Source organism: Sinocyclocheilus grahami, unplaced genomic scaffold (assembly GCF_001515645.1).
Source record: "Sinocyclocheilus grahami isolate Dianchi unplaced genomic scaffold, SAMN03320097.WGS_v1.1 scaffold728.1, whole genome shotgun sequence".
Classification (NCBI taxonomy): Eukaryota; Metazoa; Chordata; class Actinopteri; order Cypriniformes; family Cyprinidae; genus Sinocyclocheilus; species Sinocyclocheilus grahami.
In genome coordinates, this window is record NW_015505907.1 from 49,161 (window position 1) to 61,282 (window position 12,122).

General features: G+C 37.3%; 1 long non-coding RNA gene across 1 annotated transcript; it reads right to left on the reverse strand.

Annotated features, from left to right (window-relative positions):
- Positions 1–1,436: 1,436 nt before the first annotated feature.
- Positions 1,437–11,817, reverse strand: LOC107560457 (uncharacterized). The gene is made up of 4 exons (XR_001605736.1): positions 11,749–11,817; positions 5,505–5,623; positions 1,986–2,165; positions 1,437–1,836 (listed from the first exon to the last, which is right to left on the reverse strand). It is a non-coding gene; the product is annotated as an uncharacterized lncRNA (long non-coding RNA).
- Between the last annotated feature and the right edge of the window lie 305 nt (positions 11,818–12,122).

Genomic DNA, 12,122 nt, shown 5'->3' on the forward strand with positions numbered 1-12,122 from the left:
GTACAATTTGTAATAATTAACAGAAAGTGAACAGAAAAATGGAATGACATAGAACAGAAGGCAGAACATTTTAAAGCTTGAATGGTGTTTAACATCCACACAGAAATGGAAAAACAAAAATACAAATTTTTGAGGGGATTTTCTTTTAATATATATAAAAAGTGTATATGTTCTAAATGGTATGAATGTAATCCGGACTAACTATATTTGTCCCTGGGAAGAATGAGTTTTTGGATGCAGCCACAGTCATTATAAGTAAGTCACTGAATCATTCACTTAACTGAATCAATTCAATTCAGAATCAATTTGAATCAAATGTATTCTACTGAAAGCCATAGTTTATGTTCCTCTTGTCTAACAAATCAAACAGTTGGAAGAAAAACATTAAGTGTAAACTTAATAGAAATTTTTAGAATATAGAATTAATATTTTAGCTAGGAAAGATTGATAAACTGGATTATGAATGGATCAACATACTGTAGCCAGCATAGGTATTAACCTTATAGGCCATGGCAAACAATTATGAGGAAATATGATGAATACAATTTCAAGCTGAGCCTAGAATGAGAAACTTTTGAACATAAGTCATTTGTTCTTTCAACAGTAAAATTTTCTTTAACCAGCACTTACACAGACAGCTTTGTCAGAAAAGGACAGTTTGAGTTACACTCTGTCAGTCAGCTGAGTCACAAACCCAAAACTATTGGAGGAAAAACACACACAAAAAGCTGACCTTTTAAGAAAACCTTTCACATTTAGATCATATTTACACATCTCACTATCATCTTTTAGTATAATCTAACACCAAATCTTGCTTAATGATTAAGGGTCAAATAAGGGTGAAAAAACGTCACATTCAAATCCAACACATCAATCAGTCTATTGAGGCTTTCCTGCATTTTCAAGCCACATCTAGGCAGCTGCAAGGGCAATATGCTTTCATAAAACAACATTCAAATCACAAAACCTAAATGCAATTATTAAATCTTGCTTCCAGGCATGTTATTGTGCAATGTTTCAGTTAGAGCTGAATGAATGTTGAGTAATATTACACAAGTCTATTAGTCAGGATAAGACTGAAATAAACTCTGCATTAAACCACCCTCTTATTCCTTTCAATTCGAGCCCACAAGTGCCATAAAGCCAGCCAGAATGCTCAACTTATCACGAATTATGACCACACATGAGCCATCACACCACACCCACTGCCGTTCATCAATACTGAAAGAGCCAAGAGAACTGGAAGCTATCAATAAACATGCATAAATTCACACAGAATGTCTGATATTGTAAATATGACTATGGTAACTGTTTGTCCCCTTTGCAGGGCATCAAAACACAGATTCATCTGACATTCTGATTGGAACCAACTCAATTCAATTTTGTATGTTTATGTGAGTACGGTCAGAAAACGAGGTTTTGATGGCATTGTGATATGCTAAAGGTTCAGTCATAACAGAAAGATGGCCATACAAATCATCCGTAATAAGAAATACATGCTAACTATCTCATTTTACTGATACATTCCTATTCCTCAGGAGCACTGGAAATGTTTTAAAGCCACAATCCAAATGATACCCAAGAGAATAAAATGCTGGGCTGAGTTTGGTTTGAAATTTATCTTCATGCATAATCACTGGAAGATACATTTTCACTGAATATACATTTTCGGAGTAAGCTAGCAGACATCATATAAAAGTATGACTTACAGCATTAGTAACATGTTAGGAAAGAAAGAGAGAAATAAAGAAAGAAAGAAAAAGAAAGAAAAAGAAAAAGAAAAAGAAAAATGATCTTGATTATTTGAAAAAGTCTTGAACTGTTACTGGGTGAAGTCTGTCAAAAAAAAAAAAAAGAACATTCATGAACTTGGCTGTCCAAAACAGTTAAATTTGCCTGCTCAATTAAAACTACACCAACTTTCTAAATCAAAGGAAATTACAATAATTATGACAACATTTCTCTGTCATTACTGCACTACATACCAGAGATCTGGATCCCGTTCAGACACAGCTCTCCTAACTGTCTGGGCGAAACCATCAGACATTTTTAGTAAACTTAATGGCAGCCCGTTCCAGAGGGACAGTTCACATCTCCAGTCTCTTCTCCAACCGCTTATATTCATTTTCTATGATGGGTTTTATGTGCAGGATGAACCCGATAGCCTGAAATGAAAAAAAGAGGCATGCTTGAGAAAAAAAGAAAAGACGATTCTGTCGTAATCATTTACTTACCCATGTGCCATTCTACACACATATAACTTTCTTTCTTAAGTGGAACATAAAAGTTAGAATTCTTAAGAATAGCCTGGCCACTCTTTTCAATATACTATGAGTATATATACAACTGTTTAAATGTCTTTACTGTCACTTTTAACACTAGAACCGCCAGAGGTCGCTGTATACCTAAAAGCGCCAGCGGGTAAATTTTACCCACGCACATGGCAACTGTATTTATATGGCTAAAGAACATTATTTCACTGTATTATGCTACTGTCTTCACAAAGAAGTGTCTAGAGTCATGCAATGATTATGTCTAGTCATTAACTATATTTATCCTGTTGTTTTATGTTCAAGACTTTTTAATGCAGGCTACACTAATCCATAACGGTCAGTTGCCTAAGCTAAAAACAAAAAAAAAGTCTGCACTGACAACGGAAATTAGTAGCCTAAATATTTGGGTGGTTTAATACAATGTCATTAATCAATATATTACAATAACCCATGCTATGAATGACTAAAACAGCCTATAGACAATAATGAGCAATATTAATTCACCACTCTGCATAGGATGATGCGATTAAAAATTCAAGCACACAGCTTCACCTAAATATGTATTCATTTGTTTAGTTATATCATTTATAATTTGAATAAGAGAACAACACCATTAAACTTTGGGTAATCAAAAAAATGGCTTTATTCATTACATCATATAGATCGGATTTTTTTCTTCTTCAGGAAACGGACTGACTAGAATAGCAACACAGTAGCGAACAATAAACGATAGCCTATGGCAAGACAAAAATTAAATAATTAAACCAAAGTTTGACCAATTAGATTAACGTGAGGCTAAAACATGTAAATATGATATCTGGACTGTCAGATGAGCCGTCAGATGCTGAGCCGACCCAGGACTCAACTTACCATCAGACACTCCATCACTTATGGCATTTAGTTTTTCTAATACCTACCTTCCATAAATCGCCTTTTTTTTGTCATTTTGACTTTATTTATAAAACTCATAACCGCTAAATGTATTATGATATATATGCCCCGTTTTTGATCTGGTTTTATCTAAATGATTTTTAACAACATTGGATTGTAAATTACATTATTTTAGTAAAAGTCAATGACTGGGAGACTTGAATGTTTTATTTTAAATCTGTTATGTACATTTGAAAAAAAGGCACGGGCGGTTCTAGTGTTAAAGCATTCTTGCTGAATAAAATAATTATTGTATTATCCATATGATTTGTACAATCTTGATATTCACTGTAGCTCTTCTTGTGGCATGACGCATGAGAGAAATACTGTGACAATGTCACTTTCCTAAACAAATGATTTGTTAATGAATAAGTTCAGAAAATCAGTCTGAATGATTTGGTTATAAATCAGACTGATCCAGTTCACTACTTTAACTCCCTGACTCAAGTCTTTTTTTTTTTTCTTTTTTTTTGTGTTCCACAGAAGAAAAAAAGTAATACAGCTTTGTATTATGTATAGGTGAATAAATAATGGCACAATTATCATTTTTATGGTTGAACTCTTTAAGATGCTAGAAACAATACTTGCTGTAAAAACATCTTTGACTTTTTAACTCTTTAACCTTTGCTGTACATATTTTTATGCAAAGGCCCACCACACTTAATGAGTTCTGTTTGTACTGATCCCATGGCTGAATGGCAGAATTTTTCATTCGTCCAGACAGCAGCTCATCTCCGTCAGATCATTTGCATGGGCTGGCAGCTGCTCACCTCTGCAGGGCACTTGAGATGCTGTGCATGGCCTCCTCTACCTCCTTCAGCCCTTTTTTAACTTAAGACCAATGGCTCCTATTAAGGACTCAGGCAGGGCTACTGACAAGCCAGTCAATAACAATGTGAGGTTACTTCATTAATGGTCTAATGGCTGATGGACTGAGGGTTGGAAAGGGGCCAGCGAGACTGATTCTGGGTCGCAGAGGATGGAAGCAGCTTATCCAAAACCATCTAATAGTGTGTTCAATGGCTGACGGTTACCTACATACACACTTTGAAGGAGTTTACTGAGGTCTAGGACACTAAGACACACATCCCTCCCTAAATCAATAGTGACATAGCCTGTTGTTTCCCATTGTTCTTCCTTCTCTAGTAGCTGTGCACAAGTATAAAGGAAGACTCTCAAGGTCTGTGCCGGTCTGTCAGAGGCACATGGCTCAGATTCGCACAAAGGGCTCTTTTATTTCACCGGTGACCCCAGCAGAGAACTGCCCATCATCCTCTAGCCAAATTAGCATACAGCAATCCATTAGACAGGCCCTGACACACGCAGCGGAAATCCCCAATAGGCCTGATCATAGGAGGACAAGTTCATTATTCATAATGGGAGGACAGAAAAAGAAGGAGAATGGGAGAGAGAGTTTGAGGGAGGGGAGCATTGTCAGATGTAGGCACGTATATGGCAAAAAGAAAGCGATATACTGTATAAGACACATATACAGTAAGTGTCATTATCGGGTGGCATTTGTATTCTATAGACCTATGTTAAAGTAACTTTAATATAGACATGTTTATAAATAACACTTCTACAAAAATACTAATTCTACTTGCTATACAGTATATGCATATTTTATATATATATATATATATATATATATATATATTTATATTATATTAATATATATATATATTAAACTTTTTTTTACTTTTTTTTTCACAATTAGATTTTAAAATGTCAACCCCAAAGATAATTTAAAAGTGGATATTTATAGAAATATAGGCATTTAACTGTCTGCCCGAGAAGTACTTTTTATAACTCTGAGCTTGTAATGTCATATTAAACTATTTTTTAAAATTAAATTCAAGATGGCATAATGCAAATTATTGACACATTATATAAACACATTTATATATGAAAACCTTATTTATAACCATAATTTCACTGATTAGATGCTTAAAAATGTATATTCCCTTATAGCACCTATAGTAAAAAAATATAGAGGGGTGACATCAGTCATCAGTCAAAAAAAAATATATATAAACATATATATATATAGTTTTTTTCTCTATAGGATTTTTTTCGGTGTGTAAAAGTCGATTATTTGTGCTAGGATGTGGAGCAGGCTATATAAAAAGGTGGGAGTTTATGAATTTATAAATTCATTTATGATCACAAGAGTGTTTTTTCATATCTGCATGTCACAACAGCTAATATCATAAGTGGCTGTGAACAAATACACATACATTAAGAAGCCATAAATGGAGAGTGAATTTCTGCTGACATGTGTAATGTTAAATGCCAACGTACCATTTAAAATGAAAGGGCAGCAGCATTTCCAGTCTTTGTGGTGCGCCATTCAGACTCATTTAGAAATAAAATGGTCCTTTAGTGTTCTGTACCTGCCAAGAGTTGGACTGGTTAAAGACCTGCAGAAGAACAATAGAACAGACGAGGATGTAACATTAGCATTTTCACTTCTCAACATAAGAACACTTTTCTCAGTTGTTTTCTCTCTGTCTATTTATGAACTTATTTCAATATCTTATGGTTTCATACTTTCTATACTGTATACTGGCAAAAAGGGCTAAATCAAGTTTGACTCAAGGGAAAGGCCATGCTGACCTCCATTGCTGCCCTGACAGGCAAGTACTACATCTTTCCCTGCAGAGAAATGCCATCTCTGAAAGGCTTCCATTTGATTAATATTTATAATGGAAGTCTGACTCTTTTTTTCACTTCTCCACAGGCTGTTTTATTGTCAGATGGTCACCTCTCTAATTTGGGGGTTGAAAATGATGGTCTTGGTTGTGGCACTCTGCCAGCACAGGCAGTTCCTCTGATGTCTCCGAAGTCCTCAGTAAGTCTCCCTCTCCCTCTCTCTCTCTCTCCCTCTCTCTCTCCCTCTTTTCTTACCCGTCCTCTGCTGCTCCATCTCTCGCTCGCCCCCCCTCTCTCTCTCTCTCTCTCTCTCTCTCTCTCTCTCTCTCTCTCTCTCCCTCTTTTCATACCAGGCCTGTGCTGCTCAATCCTTGGCAAACCTCTAAGCCTCATATTATAAGACACCTGGACAGTCTTACACTGTCTGTCTGCCCAGAACTCTCCAGATTGGTCGCGCTATTTCACACCTTTTCTCTTGCCTGATGTTCAGGCAGCTTCTCTGATATGAATAGCAGTTTCAATGTGGAAATCGTTGGCCCAGCCGGGACCAAAGCCACTGTTATCTCTCTCTGAGCCAGGACTGCTTGGGAGGGTGTGGGATAGATTTCATGTAAGTGTAAAAATGAGCACAGAGGAGGTGAGGTGAACTGGCAGAAGTTTGCAGGAATACTTCCATGGCCCCATTTACACCCAAGGCCTATCACAGGTAATCCAATCACGAGTGGCCAACACTAAAAACAAGTGTAAATGGGGTGCAAAATATTCTGCGATTCGATTCAGAGCAGTGTTGTTATTAAGTAAAACAATTAAAATGGTTTCTTTATTCAATATTTATCTGAATGAATAAATAAATGAATGCATGTAAAATATTACATTAAAAGCTTAAAAAACACATTTGTTTTTTATTTAATTTGAAGAGAAGCCGTGACAACTAATAGTTGAAGTACTAGATTACTAAAGCTCAAATATGACAACAGCACAACAAAAATATTAAAATGCAAACTAAAATTAAAACTGAAAATATAAATAAAAGCTAACTGAAAAATATTTTACTTTATTTAAATTATATTTGTGATTCTATAATGATTTAATATATGTGAATCAAAAAATAACTATAGGTGATCAAATAAATAAATAAAGGCGGCTTGACTTGATGTGTAATGTATAAGTATACAAAAGGAAATGGTTTGATTACATTTTCTTTATCAACACAAATTAACACACTGACATAGATAGTGATGTATGTGGCTGACATAATCAAAGGTGACTAGATCTCCTCTAATCACTTGTGACTGGATCCCAAGATGATTGTAATACCAGTTGTGAAGAGGGGCCCATGTTTTGCTCTTTCAGTGAGAGCTGGTGGCCGATGTTCGAGGTTTCACACCACTTGACACACTTGCAAGTCTCAGCTCGATCCCCTTCCCCTCGCGCCTCCATTGGTAACGTTCAAAACCTCACAGATTGTAATAGCAAGGCTTTTGCTTTCTTCTCTCTATACTGTCATTGGTATATTCAGCTTCAGAAAAGCATCTCGACCCACTTCAAATAGCTGTTGTGTTCAATTTCCACCTCTCCAAAACAAACCAGAGGCGGCTTTTCAAGCCATATGTCAGCAGTATGAGAGGACGGCTTTTATGTGGTGAAAGCAGTTTAATATTTTGTGAAGGCTTACTGCTGCTGCAGACCAGCTGAATGACAGTTTGACAATACACTCCCATCCATTCTGCTTCTCAGATCAAGCGCTCGCAGCAGCAACCCTGAGACACATTCACTCGCTCGCCCGCCCGCTCTCGGCGGGGTGAGAGGGCGACGTGGCCACCCTGACGGAGGGAGCGAGAATGAAAGCGCAAGACGGAGAAGGAGTGAGATGTAGAGGTAATGCAGAGGTTTTCAGTGACCTTGGCTACGGAGGATGAGGAGTGATGAGTGTGTTGATATTGCGTATTCCAGATCCATTACTCACAGAACCTCTGCTGCAGGAGGTTTATGCCTTTGTCTCTGCACCGCATACACAAACACGAACGTTAAGGGTGCAGCGGGCATTGCCTTCCTTTGGCACCACACATGCAGAGAGCCCGTTCTCTCCGGCTCGCCACATCTACGCCGAGTTTTCGCACCGTTTCTCCTCTCATCTTTATTCCTATTTAAGTCAAAGACAGAAATTCAATGCACAGGGCATGGCGTGGAGCTAAGCTTCACTGGTTTTCTCCGTGCAGAAAATGAGATCTAATAATGATTTGCTCACCGTGGACGCTATCAGCACATAAAATCATCCAGGTTAATCAAATGGTTGTTGTGAAAGCAGTTTCTTTCTCTGCAGCGCTAACCCTTGCCGGCACAAGCTGAAAAGATCATTGATTTTTAATCTGCAATGAAAACCTCTTGTCACCCTTGGTTGTTTCTGAAATAATGCTGTTTTCAGTAGTTATACTTTTTCAGGCTCTTCTGGGATGGGCCTGTGGAAATTCTGACGAGCTTTTGGGACCGCGACTCTAAATGTTATGAACTTTGCCTTTTGACCATGCTGCCAAACATCACATGAACGAAAGGAAACTCACTTTGTAATTCTGGTGACCTTAAACCTTGCAACCTACATACTGTGCATAATAACAAATAATCAAAAATAAATGCAAAGTACATGTAATGATATTTGACATGCCTCTGGCTTATATTGATTGCACGGTGCTTGAACAGAATTATTCTACCCCATCTTTCAAGGTTCTGTGATTCCCCTTAAATTCAAATACGTAATCTTTAAACTGCATTTAAAGAAACATTTTCAATATTTAAAAAGCCAATTCCACCACAATGACAGGCTGTCATTAGCAAGACCTTGTGATGTCAATGCAACGGCAAGACCTTGCAACCTACATACTGTGCATAATAACAAATAATCAAAAATAAATGCAAAGTACATGTAATGATATTTGACATGCCTCTGGCTTATATTGATTGCACGGTGCTCGAAACAGAATTATTCTACCCCATCTTTCAAGGTTCTGTGATTCCCCTTAAATTCAAATACGTAATCTTTAAACTGCATTTAAAGAAACATTTTCAATATTTAAAAAGCCAATTCCACCACAATGACAGGCTGTCATTAGCAGGACCTTGTGATGTCAATGCAACAGAAAGACAAGAAAACAAGTTTTGAATAAGCCCTTGAATTAAGAGTTACCTGATGAATACGACTCAGCAAACAGAAAATTATTTACACTATGGAAGAAAGCAACTTAAACTCAATCAAGGTTTGCATCAAAGCTGTAATGAGGACGAACTCAACAAACAACACAAGGACATCTTCTAATATGAATAATGGGGGCCAAAGAAAAAGCAAAGTGTTCTGACACTGGTTTTCTGGAGCGAGTTAAAAGAAAGAAGTGAAAGAAGAACGTGGAGAAGATGTGCTGGGTCTGGGCAGTGTTCGGCTAAGGCGAGATGATGAAGCATGCTGAGTGGGACAAATGAGACACGGAGAGAAAGGCACAAAGTCTTGAGGAGAGAAGTCTGTCGGTCGAGCGTCCTTCATTTCTAAAGTACAGTAGACTGTTATACGCTTAACAGCAGGGTTTTCTCTGAGAATGCAATGGATAAAAAAACAATAATAAATAAAAAATCTACAGTACAAAATTAGAAGAAACAGGCTACATGAAATACAATATAGGCTACTGTACGATCAAATGATTGTGGGACTTTGAAGCTTTTTTTTTCTTTAAACTGTTTTTGTGGTGACACTTTCCAACAATAACGTGCTGGGTCTGGGCAGTGTTCGGCTAAGGCGAGATGATGAAGCATGCTGAGTGGGACAAATGAGACACGGAGAGAAAGGCACAAAGTCTTGAGGAGAGAAGTCTGTCGGTCGAGCGTCCTTCATTTCTAAAGTACAGTAGACTGTTATATGCTTAACAGCAGGGTTTTCTCTGAGAATGCAATGGATAAAAAAACAATAATAAATAAAAAATCTACAGTACAAAATTAGAAGAAACAGGCTACATGAAATACAATATAGGCTACTGTACGATCAAATGATTGTGGGACTTTGAAGCTTTTTTTTTCTTTAAACTGTTTTTGTGGTGACACTTTCCAACAATAACACTAGTGGCAGTCTCTCTTTTACTTTTTTATGTGTTCTCAATGAGATCCTAAAGCAAAGCGCAAATGTGACCCCCTCATGGCGGTATGCAAACGAAAAGTCACGTGAGGTACAGCCTCTCAATGATTGGCCGATTACCCCGTCAATACGATGATGCCCGACTATATTAAAAAACAGTCTAAACATGAACCTACTGTAAATGGGTTAAACTGGTGAAAATGGACAACTCGACCACTCAAATCAACACTTTTAGTCATGTCCAAATCAAAATTAACTTAAAATGACATAAAACACAGAATGAAACTACAGCTTGGTGCTTACGTATATATATATAAAAAAATCTACACAGATAATGTTTTACTGCATTATTGCAGTACTCATAATTGTACTTGACTATTAACTATTTTTACGTTAATTCAGAGGTGGAAAGTATAACGAATTACTCGTGTAACTGTAATTGAGTAGTGTTTTTTGTGTACTTCTACTTTTTACTACTTTTACTTAAGTATTTTTTGTTTGAAGTATTGTACTTCGCTACATTTTAAAACACATTAATTACTGAGTAAAAAAATAAATCGCTCCCTGGAAACTACAGAAGTACAGTAAATAATGGGCAGGAGAGCAAACTGGCACTAAAACCACAAGAAAGATGCAGACGGACAAGACAGGCGTTATGGTGCAGACATCGTTGAAAACGAAACCCCGTCGTATTCTGCTGAAGTTGAACTCGAAGGAAATGAAGTGAACCCCTGGCCATATTTATGCTCTATTATGCAGTGTAAGCTGTGTTTGCCTAGGGAGACCAAACTAGCTGCTTATAAAATCTCGACATCAACCCTTCGCAAGCATGTATAAGTAAGGTAAATACTTGCATCGTTGCATTGGTGGTTAAAATGAAGCTTTGACAGTTTAACAAAAGGTTTTGCACAAATTAGCCAAAAAGACAGTGGTGTAGGGTGTATATATCGTTTAATTAGGGTTATATCTAAACTGTGCAGGGCTGTGGCCCTCCAGGAACTGAGTTTGACACCCTTGGCCTATCCCATTTTTGCCTCCCTCCCACTGTTAAAATGTAACTAAGTAATTTTTACTCTGAGTAAATTTTAAATGATTTTTACTTTTACTTGAGTAAATTTTTAGACTGGTACTTGTACTTAAGAAAATTTAATTAATGTAAAGGTATACTTTTACTTGAGTAGAATATTTTCGTACTCTTTCCACCTTAATATTTATTATAATATAAATAATATTCATATTCTATTTCATAATTTCAATGATCTCTACCTCTATCGTCCGTATCTATGTATATATAGATAGATAGATAGATAGATAGATAGATAGATAGAGAATGCACAGTACAACAATAAGCCTTCCCAAAAGCCTTTAAAAACACTGTCATATAAAAATCACATTGAATATGGAATTTAAGAATGTACAAATTCCCCAACTGAAATTCCTCAAACCTACAGAGCAGAATTTGCTTGGTCATTTCCATCACACGGCTCTGCTGCTTACCATACAGGACACGACATGAAAGAAAAGTTAGGCAAAGTGTCACTTTGTTGCACTTTAGACGACATTGTTCAATTCTGTAGAACAGTCATGGATGCATGACCATGGCTCTCACGCTGAGGTTTCATAATGGACACACAAAAGAGGAAACCCTGTTGAGAAACGCCTATACCAGAACTCCACTCCCCCTCTTAGAGATAGAAGGAATGGGATGAGGAGAAAAAATGAGAGTGTTTATTCTCAGCGGTGCTTTGCTAATGAAAGAGCACATTCTTGTTTTCTTACTGTGTCATTGCGGAACTCAGGGGTGGTGGCGTTGTCACGCTCTCTCTTTTTCCATATCTGTTAGGCGACCCACTATGAAGCATCGCCCGACTTGGTGACAAGGACTGAAGATAAAGCCTCCATAAATGTTCAGTAAATCATCTCCTGACCTTTCCTGGCATCGCACACATCGACACCTGAAATGTTAAAGACAAAAGGAAGATTGAAACTTCCAGTGGCGTGATGAAGTACAGTCTCCGGCCTCCCTCCTCCTCCTCTCTCGTAATCTCTCTTCTTCTCTGTCCAACTATGTCGTCTTTTCTTCCTGTCCCCGTACCTGCCTGGCTGTGTGAACGCGTAGGGTGGCGGACATTTTGCATATGCGATCCGTCATA